Source organism: Hypanus sabinus, chromosome 22, assembly GCF_030144855.1.
Source record: "Hypanus sabinus isolate sHypSab1 chromosome 22, sHypSab1.hap1, whole genome shotgun sequence".
NCBI classification, from domain to species: domain Eukaryota; kingdom Metazoa; phylum Chordata; class Chondrichthyes; order Myliobatiformes; family Dasyatidae; genus Hypanus; species Hypanus sabinus.
Genome location: NC_082727.1, coordinates 1,934,219 through 1,952,259, shown reverse-complemented (window position 1 = coordinate 1,952,259; position 18,041 = coordinate 1,934,219).

Here is an 18,041-nt window from a genome sequence, read left to right as displayed (position 1 = left end):
TTCAGATTGATACAGTTTAGAATAAAAATTCTTAAACACAACATTAACCAGCTTAGAATTACTAGTAAGGGCTCCTGTCCCAATAGTCTGAAACAATAGTCTGAAAGGCATTTTTCTTTCTAGCTAAATAAACCAAGTACCTACCTGGTTTTTCACCATGTTCAAACAATCGTTTAGCAAATATCAATTTTCTTTTGGCTGCTTGTGTAAGTAAAGAGTTTAGTGTACAGCGTAGGGTTGTGATATACTGTAATTTGCCTGCAGAAGGCTTATTAATATAATCCTTTCCAGCTGCTGCAAGCCTTGCTTCCACTAGACACTGCTGTTCTGCAGCTTGTAGCTTCTTACTAGCAGAGTAGGAGATAATTAATCCCCTTGCATAGGCCTTAGCAGTTTCCTAGAGCATTGATGGACTACTAGCTGATTTGGAATTAATAGAAAGGAAAGTTTTGAATTCGGTAGTCTATAAACTTATTATCTTTTAGAATAAAAGGATTCAGCCTCAAATGTCTAGATCGTGCTGATATTATCTTTGGGCTCAACATTTAAATATACTGCTGCATGGTCCAAAAGTGATATTTCCGATTGTGCAGGATACAACTAAATCTAGGAGCGGTTTAGGGAGTAGAAAAAAGTCTGTTCTGGTGTAGCACTTGTGTGGATTAGAAAAAAATGTGAAGTCTTTGTCTGAGGTATGTAACAACCTCCAGATATCCACAAGTCCTAGTTCTCCACATAAACTCATGATTTGTTTGGACTGTGAGGAGACCAATGGGGGACCACTAGGCATTCTGTTCATCAATGGATCCATGAGATCATTAAAATCCCCACCTACAATAATGTTTTGTATTGAAAAGCTTGTAAGTTTGGAAAAAGCATCTGTTAGGAATTTGAGAGGGTGAGCTGGAGGGCAGTAAACATTGAGAATACCATATTCCTCTCCATATATTGAAGCCTTAACAATCACAAATCTCCCATATTTATCCTTAATGCAGTCTAATAACATAAAAGGTAAGTTCTTCCTAATTAAAATGGCCACCCTCCTACTCCTGGTATTAAAAGATGAAAAATAGACTTGATCAAATCCACTCTGTTGCAGTTTTAGATGTTCTTCATTATTTAAATGTGTCTCCTGCAATAAGGCTATATCCACTCTTTCCTTTTTGAGTTTTAGTGGGATTTTCTTTCTCTTAATTGGTGAATGGCCCCCCTTAATGTTCCAAGAGCACAATTTTAATATATTACTGGTCATAACCCTTTATAACAATCACGCGACTCTGAAGGAGAAGAAACCCGACTTAAGATCAGCTGAGCAGTAAAAAGTAAATTAAAAACACACACAAAAAACAAAGTGTTAACAGCGTTGAACATGAGGACTTACCCCATACTTAAGGGGGATATCTGAACCTTCTAGTACCCCATATTCTGCCCCACTGCCAATATGGCATTTAACATAGTCAAAAATGAAAACAGGGCATAATTTATCAATCTACCAATTTGTTACCGTCATTTTAAAACTCCTACAGCACCAGTAATTTAAACAAATAATGAAACTGTATTAATCAAAACAAACACATTACCCTTCCTATAAGATACCTTGCTGTTGAGTAATGAAAAGGTAAAGTAAAGTGACCATTGAGCATGTTATCGTCCATAACCATGGCTACACAATATACCGCGTACATTCTTTAGCCCAATATGTCCACAAACATTTTAGCTTTGCCAGGAGAATCAAATATCTTGGCAGTGCCTTCGTAGGTGATTTTCAGCGCCACTGGGTATAGCATAAAGTATTGGATTCTGGATTCTCTCAGCTGCTTCTTTACCTGGTTGAATTCCTTGCACTTCCAAATAATGGCTGCCGAAAAATCCTGAAAAAACATAAGTGTCATAATGCAAAATGATAGGAGAAGACCGGAGGGGGTGGGAGGAAGCTAAAACCCTAAGATAACCCTAATGCCATCAGGTTGGCATAACCTGATGGCATAAACATTGACTTCTCTAACTTCCATTAATGCCCCTCCTCCCCTTCTTACCCCATCCCTGATATATTTAGTTGTTTGCCTGTTCTCCATCTCCCTCTGGTGTTCCCCCCACCTTTCTTTCTCCTGAGGCCTCCCGTCCCATGATCCTTTCCCTTCTCCAGCTCTGTATCACTTGCGCCAATCACCTTTCCAGCTCTTAGCTTCATCCCACCCCCTTCGTTCTTCTCCTATCATTTTGCATTTCCCCCTCCCCCCACTACTTTCAAATCTCTTACTATCTTCCCTTTCGGTTAGTCCTGACGAAGGGTCTCGGCCCGAAACGTCGACAGTGCTTCCCACTATAGATGCTGCCTGGCCTGCTGTGTTCCACCAGCATTTTGTGTGTGTTGTTGTTTGAATTTCCAGCATCTGCAGATTTCCTCATGTTTGCTCAAAAGACTTTGCTGGCTGGCTGCCTTCTGTACCTTCAGGTAGACCGATGATCCGTATATTCTTTCTCCTATCTCTGTTCTCAAGATCATCGATATGGTCTGACAGGCTTTAAACTTGCTTTCCCAATGCTCGGATGTGGTACCTTTGTAATCACATTGGCGCTCACTCCTGCTCCCTGACACTCACGGACCTCTGGAACACTGCTAGTGTCTTCCACTGTGAATACTGATACAAAGTACCTATTAAGTTCATCAGCCATTTCTTTGTCCCCCATTACTACCTCGCCAATATTGTTTTGCCGTCGTCCAATATCAACTCTCACCTCCCTTTCACTCTTTATATAACTGGAAAAACTTCTGGTATCCTACTTCATATTATTGACTAGTTTGTCTTCATATTTGATCTTTTCCCTTCTTATCACTCTTTTAGATGCCTTCTTCTGGATTTTAAAGTGTTTCCAATCATCCAACTTTCCACTCACTTTTGCTACCTTATATGCCCTGTTCTGAAAGGTTGCCTCTCAACTTTGAGGCTCTGCCTGCCCTCTAGTTCTGGATATCCACACCAGAACTACTTCTTCTGTGGGACATCTGTCCTGCGCCTTGTGAACTATTCCCAGAAACTTCAGAAAGCTCTAGTCTGCTGTCATCCCTTCCAGTATCCTCCTTCAATTCACCTGGGCAAGCTCCTCTCTCATGCTTCTGCAATTCGCTTTGTTCCATTGCAATAGTGATATATGACTTACGTACCTCGCTCTCAAATTATAGTATGAATTCAATTATAGTATGATCATTGCCTCCTAAATAAGCTCCCTAATAAGATCTGGGATATTACACAACATTCAATCTAAGATAGCTTTTCCCCGAGTAGTCTCAAGCAAAAGTTGCTCTAAAAATTCATTTTGTAGGCATTCAACAAATTCCCTCTCTTGTGATCTGACACCAACCTGATTTTCCCAATCTCCTTATGTATTATGTATCATGATTTATGCCTCCTTGTATTACCCATTTCTTCCCCAGGAAAAAGTCTCTGGCTGTCCACTCTGTATATCTTGTTCCTCTTATTATCTTGTACTCTTCTATCAAGTCATCTCACATCCATCACTCCAAAGAGAAAAGCTCTATCTCACTCTAACTATCCTCAAAAGACATGCTCTTTAAGTCAAGGCAATATTCAGACTTGCATTGATATGCAGCAAGTAACACTTTCACCATAAACCAATAGCAAAAGAAAATCAATCACCAATACTCACTGGTCATAACATCATGACATTCCACATCAATATCCAGGGGAGCTCACCACTGACTCAAAATTCACCTGGACCAACCAGACACAAAAAAAATGCAAGGACAGGTCGATGGGTGGATATTCTGTGACAAGTGACAAGTGACTAATATACTGACACCAAAGGGCCAAAGTTAGGAGCATGATGGAATAATCGTCTCTTGCCTAGATGTGGTTGGTGCCAAAACTACTCAGGACAAAGCAACCTACATGATTAGCATTCCATATATTGTCCTTTTCTTTCAGTGTGAGTCTGCAGTACCTGCAAGGTGTGTACATCTACTGAATGAACTGTAGGTACTTACTGGGCTATTCCAACGCCGTTTTGAAACCCATGACCTCAGACACCAAAAAGAACAAGGACAATTCTCCTACCATTCTCCTACCATCTCATAGGCATTCAACAAATTGGTATCCATTACCAACTTGATATTCCCAATCTACCTGCATATTGAAATCCCCCATGACTAGTGTAACATTGCCATTATTATATGTCTTTTCTATTTCCCATTGAAATTTATATCTCACATCTTAGCTATCATTCAAGCACCTGCATATCTCTTATCAGGGTCTTTTTACCTTTGCAGTTTCTTAACTCTACCCACAAGGACTCAGATTTGCAGCTGGATCTTCAACTTCCTCACAGACAGGACCCAGGCTGTAAAATTAGGGGACAAACTCTCCTCTATAATCACTCTGAGCACCAGTGCCCCACAAGGCTGTGTACTCAGTCCCCTGCTGTACTCACTGTACACCCATGATTGTGTAGCCAAGTTTCCATCAAACTCAATACATAAGTTTACTGATGACACCACAATCTTGGGTAATGATGAGTCTGAGTACAGAGAGGAAATTAAGAACCTGGTGGCATGGTGCGAAGATAATAACCTATCCCTCAACGTCAGCAAGATGAAGGAATAGGTTGTTGACTGCAGAAGGTGTAGCGGACCACACGACCCCATCTACATCGGTGGTGCACAGGTGGAACAGGTCAAAAGCTTTAAGTTCCTCGGGGTGAATATCACAAATGACCTGACTTGGTCTAACCAAGCAGAGTCCACTGCCAAGAAGGCCCACCAACACCTTTACTGCCTGAGAAAGCTGAAGAAATTTGGCCTGTCCCCTAAAACCCTCACTAATTTTTATAGATGCACCGTAGAAAGCATTCTTCTAGGGTGCATCATAACCTGGTATGAAGTTTGTCCTGTCCAAGACCGGAAGAAGCTGCAGAAGATCGTGAACATAGCCCAGCAAAGTAATCTTCCATCCTTGCACTCACTTTACACCACACACTGTCGGAGCAGTGCTGCCAGGATAATCAAGGACACGATCCACCCAGCCAACACACTTTTTGTCCCTCTTCCCTCCGGGAGAAGGTTCAGGAGCTTGAAGATTCGTACGGTCAGATTTGGGAACAGCTTCTTTCCAACTGCTGAATGGATCCTGACCCGGATCTGGGCCGTACCTTCCAAATATCCAGACCTACCTGCACTACCTACTTTCCCTTTTCAATTTTCTAATTACAATTTATAATTTAAATTTTTATTATATTTATTTTGATTTGTATTTCAGGGAGTGTGATGCGCAGAATCAAATATCGCTGCGATGATTGTACACTCTAGTATCAATTGTTTGGTGACAATAAAGTAAAGTAAAGTAGGATTCCATATCTTCCAATTCTATGTCACCTCCTTCAGAAGTTTTGCTTTAATTTTTTCCCATCAGAGCCAGCTACCCCAACTCCTTTGCCTACTTGCCTGTCCTTTTGATATGAAATCTATCCCTGGATGTTAAGTTCCCAACTATGATCTTCTGTCAGCCATGTCCCAGTGCTACCATAACTGACAATCTCTAATCACGCCACAAGATCATTTACCTCATTCCATATACTGAGTATATGCAATATAACACCTCTGTCTTCATCATCCTTTCCAATTTTCACCAATGGTCAATGGTTAATCATTATTAAGGCATTAAAAAGGAAGGGAATTGACTTTTTGACAACTCAAGACTTACTTGTGGTACTTCACATATTATTTCATAACATGAAATGGCTTTTGACTGCTCAGCTAATATACTTCACTTCAAATTAGCAAATTGCAAAGGGATATTTTTCCCCCTCCAGATTCCCCAAAGGAACCTATCATTAACAACCTTGACAAGATCTAAGTTAATTTCTGATATGCCTTCTGATAAGCACCCCCGACAAAATGCTACTATAACTATGAATAGCTAGCAAATCAAGGCACTCAGTTATTGCATTTTGATTGATTGTGATTATTAAAGCTAACATTTTGATTTCACAGCATTTTAATGATGATCATTCAGCTCTGAAGACTGTGGAAAATGATACCTATTGTTTTCTTTAACTTAATCTGCTTTATTCCCATACTTACTTTTCCCTGAAAATTAACAATGAGGGGGAAGTTTTCAAATGTTGTTCACTTTCTTTAATAATCTGTTCTATGGACATCTGCAAAGACTGAATTACAGGCAAGATGTAAGAGACTTTGCAAAGCAAGTGTAAGATTATTCACGAGGAGATCTGCAGATACTGGAAATTCAAACAACAACACACACAAAATGCTGGTAGAACACAGCAGGCTAGGCGGCATCTATAGGGAGAAGCGCTGTCGACGTTTTGGGCCGAGACCCTTCGTCAGGACAAAGGGTCCTTCGTCCTGATGAAGGGTCTCGGCCCGAAACATCAACAGCGCTTCTCCCTATGAATGCTGCCTAGCCTGCTGTGTTCTACCAGCATTTTGTGTGTGTTGTAAGATTATTCAGCAGCAGAGGATGAAATCTTGAACAGTTCATCAACAGCATAGTCCCAATTTATCATTGACCATCAAGATGATGTTTCATCACCTTTGACTGCAATAAACCTTGATTAATGTGGTGCTTATTTTATTTTATTTCATTTTAAGAAACATTTTTTCTTCTTCATCGTAACAGTGTATCTGTGAAATACTGATATAAATTAATTCCTTTATATAATCTCTGTATAATGCTTCACTTACTCTACATCTGGATTCATGAGCTTCATTGACAAATTAGGCACAGTACATCACAGGAATAGCTCCCTCGACAGCATACGATGTTGTGCCAAACCAATTAATTTTTTTAACCAAGTGGCCAACTAAATTAATATGGTCTACCTACACAATATCTATGTTCAACACTATTAAAGTCATAGACGTACAGCACAGAATCAAGTCTTTGGCCATTGAGTCAATGTTGACCGGCAAGCCCCCACAGTTGGGCAAATATGGATGGCATACACAGGAGTGAGCTAACGGACATATGTAGAAGCATAGACTAATAATACTGTCTGTGGTGGTTGCAAGACACAGACAATGTGCAAAATATCCCTTCCTCTCCATCTTAAATGCTGGTGGAGAGACCATAAGATATAGGAGCAGAAGTAGGCCATTCGGCCCATTGAGTCTGCTCCTCCATTCAATCATGGACTGATCCAATTCTTCCAGTCATCTCCACTCGCCTCCATCTCTCCATACCCTCTGATGACCTGACTAATTGAGAACCTATCTATTTCTGCCTTAAATACACCCAATGACTTGGCCTCCACAGACACTCGTGATAACAAATTCCACAGATTTACCACCGTCTGACTAAAGTAATTTCTCCGCATCTCTGTTCTAAATGGATGTCCTTCAATCCTGAAGTTGTGCCCTCTTGTCCTAAACTCCCCTACCATGGGAAATAACTTTGCCATATCTAATCTGTTCATGCCTTTTAACATTCGGAATGTTTCAATGAGATCCCCCTTGAACTCCAGGGAATACAGCTTGAGAGCTGCCAGACGTTCCTCAAATGGTAACCCTTTCATTCCAGGAATCATTCTCGTGAATCTTCTCTGAGCCAGCTCCAATGTCAGTATATCCTTTCTAAAATAAGGAGCCCAAACCTGCACACAATACTCCAAGTGTGGTCTTACAAGTGCCTTATAGAACCTTAGCATTACATCCCTGCTCTTATACCAGGGGTCGGCAACCTGCGGCTCCCGAGCCATTTGTGGCTCTTTCACCTCTGTGCTGCGGCTCCCTGTGGCTTTGGGAAATAATTGGTCAGTATTTAATTAAAATGTATTTTATGTTAGTTTGTTAGCTTTTGAAATGTAATTCTAAATTTGAAGATTATGGTGATCTTGTACAATCTAAGTGTGGCGACACATTTCCTCACAATTAGCCAGCATTCCGGCTAAGGGAGATAGCCTACGGGGGTTTGTGAGTACGCGTCTTTTGCAGCATCTGCGTCCATGGGGGCTGGGTTGAGGGAGGCTTAAAAGCAAGGCTGTTTAGTTCGAATAAAGTTATTCGACTGCAGTTTACTGACTGCGTGAGCACACCGCTACAACGTGTTTTTATCGCTATTAATATACGTCACCACTGCCAATACCTGACACCCGCCAGTGCGCGATTTCTTTAATTTTTCGATCCAAGGTAAGCCAACTATGGAGAATTCTAAAAAAAGAAAAGTGACTGAAGAAAACAGAACGTTTAATGATACGTGGACAGATTCATTTGCTTTCACTGTTGACGAGACTGGTTTACCGGTATGCTTAATATGCAATGAGAAACTAGCAAACAACAAAAAGTCAAATGTCGCAAGGCATTTCCAGAATAAACACGCAGCCTTTGCTCAAAAATATCCGGATGGAGATGAGAGAAAAAAAGCCGTTTCAGAACTGATGCGGAAGGTTGATCTGAGCAAAAATCATTTCCAGAAATGGATGAAGTCTGGAAAATCAACGACATACGCCAGTTATATTGCCGCTCAGGAAATAGTCAGGCACGGGAAGCAGTTTACAGATGGTGAATATATAAAAGAATCTTTCATTAAGATTTCAGAACATCTATTCACGGACTTTAAAAACAAGAGTGAAATTGTGCAGAAAATCAGGGATATGCCCCTCTCTGCAAAGACTGTCAAAGACAGAACCATAAAAATGGCAGAAGACATCACAAGGCAGCAAATTAAAGACATCAATTCAGCTGTGGCCTACTCGATTGCCTGTGACGAGTCTAAAGACAAAGGTGATATTGAACAAATAGCGTTGTTCTGCCGGTATGTAAACTCTGCCGGGCCACAGGAAGAACTGATTGAGTTGATACCTCTAAAAGACCAAACACGGGGGGAGGACATCTGTGAGGCTGTCTTGAATTGTTTAAGAGCCAAAGGAATAAAGACCACCCATCTGGTGTCAGTAGCTACTGATGGGGACACCGAATATGACGGGAATGCACAAGGGAATTGTGGCTTTACTGCAGAAGTCGCTGGACAGAAAGCTGCTGACTTTTCACTGCATCTTGCACCAAGAGGCACTGTGCGCTCAAACATTTCCTCCGGAATGCACGGAAGTAATGGATGTTGTCATTCAGATTGTCAATAAAATAATGGCAAAAAGTTTAAATCACCGTCAATTCCGTTTGTTACTGGACGAGCTGGAAATTGCATATTCTGATCTCCTGCTGCACAACAAAGTCTGATGGTTGTCCAGGGGGGAGGTGCTGAAACGCTTTGTCGCGTGTCTGGAAGAAGTGAAAACTTTCCTGGGCAGCAAAGGGCTCAACTTTCCTGAGCTGGAACAGCCAGAGTGGCTGGAAAAGCTACACTTCATGGTAGACATGACAGCGCACCTGAACACGCTGAACACAGCTCTTCAACGGGGTAAGAACGTACAGCCCTGCACATGTTGGAGGATGTTTTGGCATTCGAGCGCAAGTTGACGTTGCTTGCCAGAGATTTACAGAAAGGCACATTGTCTCACTTCCCCAATTTGAGAGAGTTCAAACAAGGTCACGACATGATAAATTCGGAGTATTTACATTCTGTAATCATCGCAATGCAAACATCGTTTGGGAAACGCTTCTGTGAGTTCAGAGAGGAAAAAAACACATTATCCTTCCCGGTCACTCCCCTAAGCATCGATCCATCCCTACTAAATACGACTGCATTGTCAGGTGTGAGTCAACCTGAACAAGTATGATAAATATTTTAATTGCCTATTATTTTACGTATATTCATATGTTTTCATTGTTCAGTGAAATAGTCCTTTTATTTTTCAGGTTGACAGCTGGCTGACGTTATTTTTGGTTTGCTGCTGGTGGCAAATTTAAGTTTGGCGTTTTTCATAAATACAAGAAGGACTCAAATAGACGTTGAGTATTTTACTTAAAAGTAACCTTCAACCCAACGTCTTTTTTTCGGAGTTCAAAATGTTTTTCTTGCATGCAGAAATGTAATTTCATTTTCTCTGCAGGAGTTCATCAATTTCATAAATGCAACACATTATAGTTTGTTTATACATAGCATAAAGGCAAAACAAAACGTTGTATGCAGTGTTATTTCATTTTAAATGTCAAGCGGGTTTTGCGGCTCCCAGTGTTTTCTTTTCTGTGGGAAACGGGTCCAAGTGGCTCTTTCAGTGGTAAAGGTTGCTGACCCCTGTCTTATACTCTATACCTCTGGAAATGAATGCCAACATTGTATTTGTCTTCTTCACCACTGACTCAACCTGGAGGTTAATCTTTAGGGTATTTTGCATAAGGACTCTCAAGCCCCTTTGCATCTCCATATTTTGAATTCTCATTCCATCTAACTAATAGTCTGCTCATTTATTTCTTCCACCAACGTGCATGACTTTCCAACGTTGTATTTCATTTGCCACTTCTTTGCCTATTCCCCTAAACTATCTAAGTCTCTTTGCAGGCTGTCTGTTTCCTCAGCACTACCCACTCCTCCACCTATCTTTTGTATCATCATTAGGCAGATTCCTTTAAATTCCTGCCCTTTATTGCTGAACTGTGATCTTAAAGATGTCCAGGGAAGTTCATGAAAATGATCCCAGAAACAAAAGAGTTATCGTATGAGGAACATCTGATAGCTCTGGGCCAGTACTCACTGGAGATTAGAAGAATGACAGAGAATCTCATTGAAACCTACCAAATATTAAAAGGCCTAGATAGAGTGAACATGGAGAGGATGATCTCTGTCATGGAGGAATCAAGGGCCAAAGGGTACAGAATCAGAATTGAAAGACGCTCATTTAGAACAGAGATGAGGAGGAAGTTCTTTAGCCAAAGGAGTGGGGAATATGTGGCATTTATTGTCATAGAAGGTTTTGGAGGTCAGGGCATTGTATATATTTAAAACTGATTAGAATGGGCGTGGAAGGTTACAGGCAGAAGGTGGAACAATGGCGTTGAGATGTATGTTAAATGTAACCAGGTGAACATTGAATATCATGTTTTATTATTAAAGTGCACTTAGGTATTCACCTTGGTGATGCTAAAATAGTTACCCGTGCCTTTAAGAGAAAACGGTGACATCATTATGCATGGGTGGAGTAGGACCAAGAGTTACCCTGTTCTAGAGAGGACATTCGAGTGGACTAGGTTAAGGCTGGGGTACTGTGCTCTAAACCAAACATCGAAATTGATAGGGAAGCACCAGATAGGATTGTGTGCAGAATGTCAGGAAGAGGAGTCAGTAGAGCATGTAGTTCTGAGTTGCAGGAAGTATGGGATACAGAGAGAGATGATAAGAATTAATTTAAGGGAATTGGGGGTGCAGGAATTCACATTAAAAAGGTTGCTGGACATGGATGAGAGAACACAGGTCAGGGTATTTTTAGCTTTCTTAAGGGGTACAGGGGTTTTTTTATAGGATATGATGGATAAACAGAAATAGGGTACTAGGATGGGGAAGATAAAGTGTAGGTTAGATATGTGTATGTGTGCGATTGGGTGAAGGGATTTAGAATGTGAGTCCATCGCATACTCCGGAACAGAAGGAGGCGGTAATGCACCATTAAGCTGGGTGCCAACCGCCATAAAACAAGACGTAGAGAGAGAGGACGTTCGAGTGCTTTTCCTGGGATTGGTGAGGAAAGTTGAATAATATCTATGTAAATTCATGTATACATGTATGTAAATCTAGAATATTGGTAATTTGACACGTTTTACATGTGGGTGCATTAGATTTTTTTGAGTAAGGTATCGGTGCTGGATAGCATGATTGTGCGAATTTCCTTATTGACGTACTAGGTTAGTCTTTTTCGTAATTTAAACTCCAAGTTTATTTTTGTCTTTCTTTATAGCTTCATGACGGAATGTGAACATGTTAATCTCTGTTTACGCAACGTGAGCAAGGAGAACTCGTTTCAAGGTTTGGAAGTGTATGCCAAATCTCCTAGTTAAGATGAGATGTATTTATACATATTTTTGACTTTGTTTATAAGTTACAGGGTTGGTGGGATTCTAACATCGTATTTTTTTAGAATTGCTACTACCGTATTGGTTTCGTGTATTAGGTTTTATTTATTTTCATAATGCAAACGTAACAAGGGTGTTGTCCCAAATTAAACTGAGATTGAAACAGCGGGAACTGTGTTTTAATTGATTTTGTCGTTTTATTTTGATACCCTCTTGCTACATTAAAACATCTAAAACAGGTAAAGGAATTAAAGGCCCGAAAAAGTTTTTATTGTCCTATGTGTGTCTTTTTTCCCCGGGCTACAAAATTTGGTATCGGGAGTGGGATAATTCCAAGCCAGTTTAGAGGTTTTTGATTTTATGCGGTAGTAGTGAAGAACACGACAGCCGTTCCCGTGGGATGGAAGGGGAACCTATTGTGGTAGGGGCTTGAGATCAGGCTGGGCTATCGGGACTGACACCAGGATATAAAACTGTGACAGTGATCTAGAGCAACTGCGGCCGTGAAGTCATCGTGTTTTCTGCAAGGGACATCAGCAACCCCTTTTCCAGGCTTTTTGCAGAGATTTTAAAGACTTGAGTTTTCATAATGTTACATACACAGGGTGGACAAACTGAACCTGATTTGAATGAACAAATTAGAGAGTTGTGTAGTAGGCACGGGGAAACCATGGGAACTATCAATAAATTACGCAAAAGTTTCTGTGTATGCATTCTAAGGGAAAGACATATCGCTCCATTTACAGGGGATATTGTGAAAGATGGGAGGTCTGTTGGTGACTTTATTGAAGAAGTCGAACGGTTGCTTCCTACTAAAAATCAGTATGGTTTTGTTATGACACTGATCAGCGGTTCAGCTCTAGAAGAAGCACCTATGCACGGTGATGCCGAGGAAGACCAGGTTGATGACTTACTCACCTATCTCGGGGAAGCATTTAGAGACAACAGTGATACACCCCAGCTGTTGTATAGCTTCTATGGTGTGAGGGTGAAGACATAAGAGAGTTTACACATGCCTTAACAAAAGCTCTTGTTACTGGAGAGTGCCCCTGATGCTGTGGCCAATAAGCCGCGGCACTCCAATCAATTTATAGAGGGTATTGGAGGTCCTTCCCTTAGAAGGGAGCTCCACAGATTCATATGGGACAATTCTGAGTTCTTGAAGATAGCAGTGCTAGAGGAGGCTCATTTGTGATTTTCAGAAGAGTCCTCAGGAAATGCAGAAACTGTAAAGTCAAAGAGTAGCAGTGGCCAAACACAGTGCTCAACTCTCAAAGCTCAGGAATCTCAGTCTGTCACTGGACGATGTCCTTAAAGTAGTCACAGAGCAGGGCAAAGCCATTAGGGATTTGATTCAAGCAGTGGAAGATCTTGCTGTACAGAGGAGGTGTTGCACATGCTACTAGCAGTAGACCTAAGTTACAGCCTAGGTTCACAAAGGATGGGCAACCAATGTGTTTCAAGTGTCAGGTGGGAGGGAACGTATCAAAGAATTGCCCACAGAAGCAAAGTGCAAGGGACGTAGAGCCCAAATCCTCCAGCCCTCAGGTTGTTGTGAGTCGAGCAATTCAGGGGAACCTCTCAGACTCAGATAATGTACAGCCATCCCATGACCATGTGCTGCAATGTACCATCGGAACAAGTTGTGTTGTTGAGCTTAAGAAATCAGATGTCTCTGACCATTGTTTGTTAGGCACAGGTAGTCAAATGAGCACCATGACTGAGCAGTTCTTTTGAGAACACTTGAATGGAAAGGATGAAGATATGTTGTCCACTGCTGCTGTCTTAGGTTTACAGCCACTAATGGTCTTGATATTCCTTACCTTGAGTATCTAGAGCTAGAGGTTCGAGCGATGGGCATGAAGATTCCCAGTTGTGGCTTTATAGTACACTTTGTAGTTGGAGTTACTGTTAGCATTGAACAACCTGTCCCGTGCATTGTAGGCATGAACATTATAAGCCAATGTAGACAACTTGTCTATGCTGAATTTGACACAACCCTAGAAGGAAAGTTGGATTCTGATTGGAGAGAAGTTTTTCAGAAAGTGCAGATGTGCCCTACTGAAAAGAAAGCCATAGTGCAAGTATGGTGAAAAGATACTGGCATATATGTGCTGAATCTGTAGTTACAGTTGTGGCTAGTAAGGCCCTTGGAGATGTTGGTACTGACCATAAGATGTTACTTTAACCGCTTAACACCCTTCTACCGGGTGGTCTTGGAGTTATTCCCATGCTCGTTGACACTTGTGTTCAGACAGTTTTACACTTCTCGGGAGGATGTATGGCTCTCACCTAGGACCCAGCTGGGTATGCTGTCAAAGGTAGACTGAATAGATAGTGATTAGCAATGTGCTGCAAGATTTCATTGGATCTCAGCTGTCATTGACAATTGATGTAAATGAGGAGGGTAGTAACCCCAAGTTAAAGACAATTGAGTAGGTTTCAATAGGTACATTTAATGGAAAAATAGGTACATTTAATGGAAAAATGTACAGTTGATGTTTTGGGCCAAAACTCTTTGGAATGACTGAAGAAAAATAAACATTTCCCATGCCCTTGTCCCCTCTCATGTTACCTCCTTGCCCTCCCATTGCCTCCCTCTGTTGCTCCTCCTCCCCCCTTTTTCTTTCTTCTAGTCTCTTTCACTAATCAAATTCCTAGCTCTTTGCTTCATGCCCCCCCCACCAAAAGTTTCATTATCGCTTGGCATTTCTCTCTCCCCTCCAACTTTCACATCTACTCCTCAGCTTTTTTTCTCCAGTCCTGTCAAAATGTTGACTGTACTTTTTTCCCATAGATGCTGCCTGGTCTGTTGAGTTCCTCCAACATTGTGTGTGTGTGTGTGTTGCTTGTTCACCTGGAATTTGACATTCCACAGGCTCTCTCTCTCTCTCCCTAATAAGGGAGAAAGAGGTGTCCTCATTTCACAGTGGGAGAGGAGGCATAACAAATAACTCAATGATTTACAATGCCCAGAGAGTCAGCACCAGGAAGGTGCAGCTCTTTGGGTACACAACCCATCACAGCTAACACACTGCTCCTGATGTTTCATGTTCTCCCATGACGCCTCAGTCAGGGGCACTGGTCTAGAATCAGCATGCCTTCAGAGCCCCGAAAATCTGTAATAGAGTTTTCCGGGCTAAGTCCTTGGCATATCAAAAAGTGGCTGGTCATGAGGCCCTGAGAGTGGGTCCCGTTCCTGCAAAGAACCAAAGTCAGAGTGTAACCCCAGGTCAGGGTCTTTAAAAGGAGCTTGAAAAGGGAAAAAAAGTGATATCAACGATACATATGGAGCTGTTTCCAAACATGCAAGCAAAGTAGTTGCAGTTGAACGACATCATATCTTTGTTCTGCCCCTCCAATTCTAGTCAATTCTTGACATTGGGGGTGGTGAAGAACAACAAACTCAACTAAGGGTTTTATTGGCTAAGTACCTGTGAATCTTTGCAGTTGAAAATGAAGATCTTGGGTATACTGCCAAGGTCAAGCATGAAATTCATTTAATTGATAAGCCTGTTTCACAGCCATAACTGTTGTGTTCTGCCCAATCAGTAAGTACAGTGAAGTGAAAAGAGCACATCTTGAAGTTGTTGATGAAGGATGTGATTCAGGAGAGCAGTAGTGTGTATACCTCACCTGTAGTGTTGGTATGGAAGGCTGATGGTAGCTTAAGACTGTGTAGATTGGTGGAGACTGAATCTTAAGACTAAAAAGGTTGGGTTCCCACTCCCACGTTTTGATACTCTGCAGGGAATTCAGATTTTCTCAACAATAGACCTTGCGAGTAGTTACCACCAAGTGGCGGTAGAGGAGCATGATAGGTGTAAAACAGCTTTTTTGACCCCATTTGGTCTATATGAATATCTTCTGTTATGGGGAGCCAGCAATAATAGACGTGGAACGGAGTCAGGGAACTATTGCAAAACAACTAAGTTTATTAACACTCAAGCAGAAACATAGAAAATTAAACAAGTGACTAACTTAAAATGAAGTTAACAGCACCATGAGTCTATAGCTCCCAAACGGTTAAACTTAGAAACAATTCTTAACATAGTCTTACTGGAGCACAGTATCAGAATGTCAGTTCAGAAAGTTTCAAGGATTCACAAGGGTAATTGAGAGGAGACACTTTTAGTTTCAAAGTTTAGCAAAGTGACGATCTTGAAGATGGAGACTCAAAATACAGCAAAGAAGCGAGTCTCGCAGAGATATGCCAAAACAGCCACCGTACCTTTCCGAAGGCAATTCGGCAGATACATAGTACCTCTCGAATGCTGATCTCACAAAACGGCCACCATACCTTTACAGTGTAAACGAGTTCATGATGTGGTCTGTTTCAAAGAGTCTATGAAGAGTCCACAAAAAGTGAGAATTTCACTACGTAACTGACAGGAGAAGTCCCTTTTCTAGAACTGATGTTTTGAGCCGAGACCCTTCGTCAGAACTAACTGAAAGAAAAGATAGTAAGAGATTTTAAGGTAGAGATAGTAAGGTGTGATCACCACACACCTGAGACCTTGCAGGTGTCACCAAAGTGGGTGCCAAAAATCCAAGCAACACACACAAAATGCTGGTGGAATGCAAAAGGCCAGACAGCATCTATAGGAAGAAGCACTGTCTACGTTTTGGGCTGAGACCCTTCGCCAGGACTAACTGAAAGAAAAAATAGACAATAGACAATAGGTGCAGAAGTAGACCATTCGGCCTCTCGAGTCTGCACCGCCATTCTGAGATCATGGTTGATCATTCACTATTAATACCCAGTCCCTGCCTTGTCCCCATATCCCTTGATTCCCCTATCCATCAGATATCTATCTAGCTCCTTCTTGAAAGCATCCAGAGAATTGGCCTCCACCGTCTTCCGAGGCAGTGCATTCCACACCTCCACAACTCTCTGGGAGAAGAAGTTCTTCCTCAACTCTGTTTTAAATAACTGACCTCTTATTCTCAATCCATGCCCTCTGGTACTGGACTCTCCCAACATCTGGAACATATTTCCTGCCTCAATCCTATCAAATCCTTTAATTATCTTAAACGTTTCAATCAGATCCCCTCTCAATCTCCTCAATTCCAGTGTGTACAAGCCCAATCTCTCCAATCTCTATGCGTAAGACAGCCCTGCCATCCCAGGAATCAACCTAGTGAATCTACGCTGCACTTCCTCAATTGCCAGAATGTCCTTCCTTAAACCTGGAGACCAAAACTGTACACAATATTCCAGGTGTGGTCTCACCAGGGCCCTGTACAAATGCAAAAGGACATCCTTGCTCTTGTACTAAATTCCCCTTGTAATAAAGGCCAACATTCCATTTGCCCTCTTCACTGCCTGTTGCACTTGCTCATTCACCTTCATTGACTGATGAACTAGGACTCCTAGGTCTCTTTGCATTTCTCCCTTACCTAACTCTACATCGTTCAGACAATACTCTGCCCTCTTGTTCCTGCTTCCAAAGTGGATAACTTCACATTTATTCACATTGAATGACATCTGCCAAGTATCTGCCCACTCCCCCAGCCTATCCAAGTCTCCCTGTATTCTCCTAACGTCCTCTTCGCATGTCACACTGCCACCCAGTTTAGTATGAAGCTAAGAGCTGGAAAGGTGATTGGCAAAAGGGATACAGAGCTGGAGAAGGGAAAGAAAGGCCTAGGGAGAAAGAAGGAGGGAGGGGAGCACCAGAGGGAGATGGAGAACAGGCAAAGAGTGATGGGTGGGGGGGAATAAATAAATCAGGGATGGTGTAAGAAGGGGAGGAGGGGCATTAACGGAAGGTAGAGAAATCAATGTTAGCTTCACCCCACCCCCTCCTGTCTTCTCCTATCATTTCAGATTCCCCCCCCCCTTTAAAATCTCTTACTATATTTTCTTTTAGTTAGTCCTGACGAAGGGTCTCGGCCCAAAACATCAACAGTGCTTCTTCCTGCCTGGCCTGCTGCGTTCCAGCGGCATTTTGTGTGTGTTGCTTGAATTTCCAGCATCTGCAGATTTCTTCGTGTTTGCGCCAAAAATCCACGTTTGGATTACGAAATGTCTGTCACCTCCGAAGTGCACAGCGTTATCGACTACCCACTCCCTTTTGGGTTCGATTGAAGCTTGCATTCT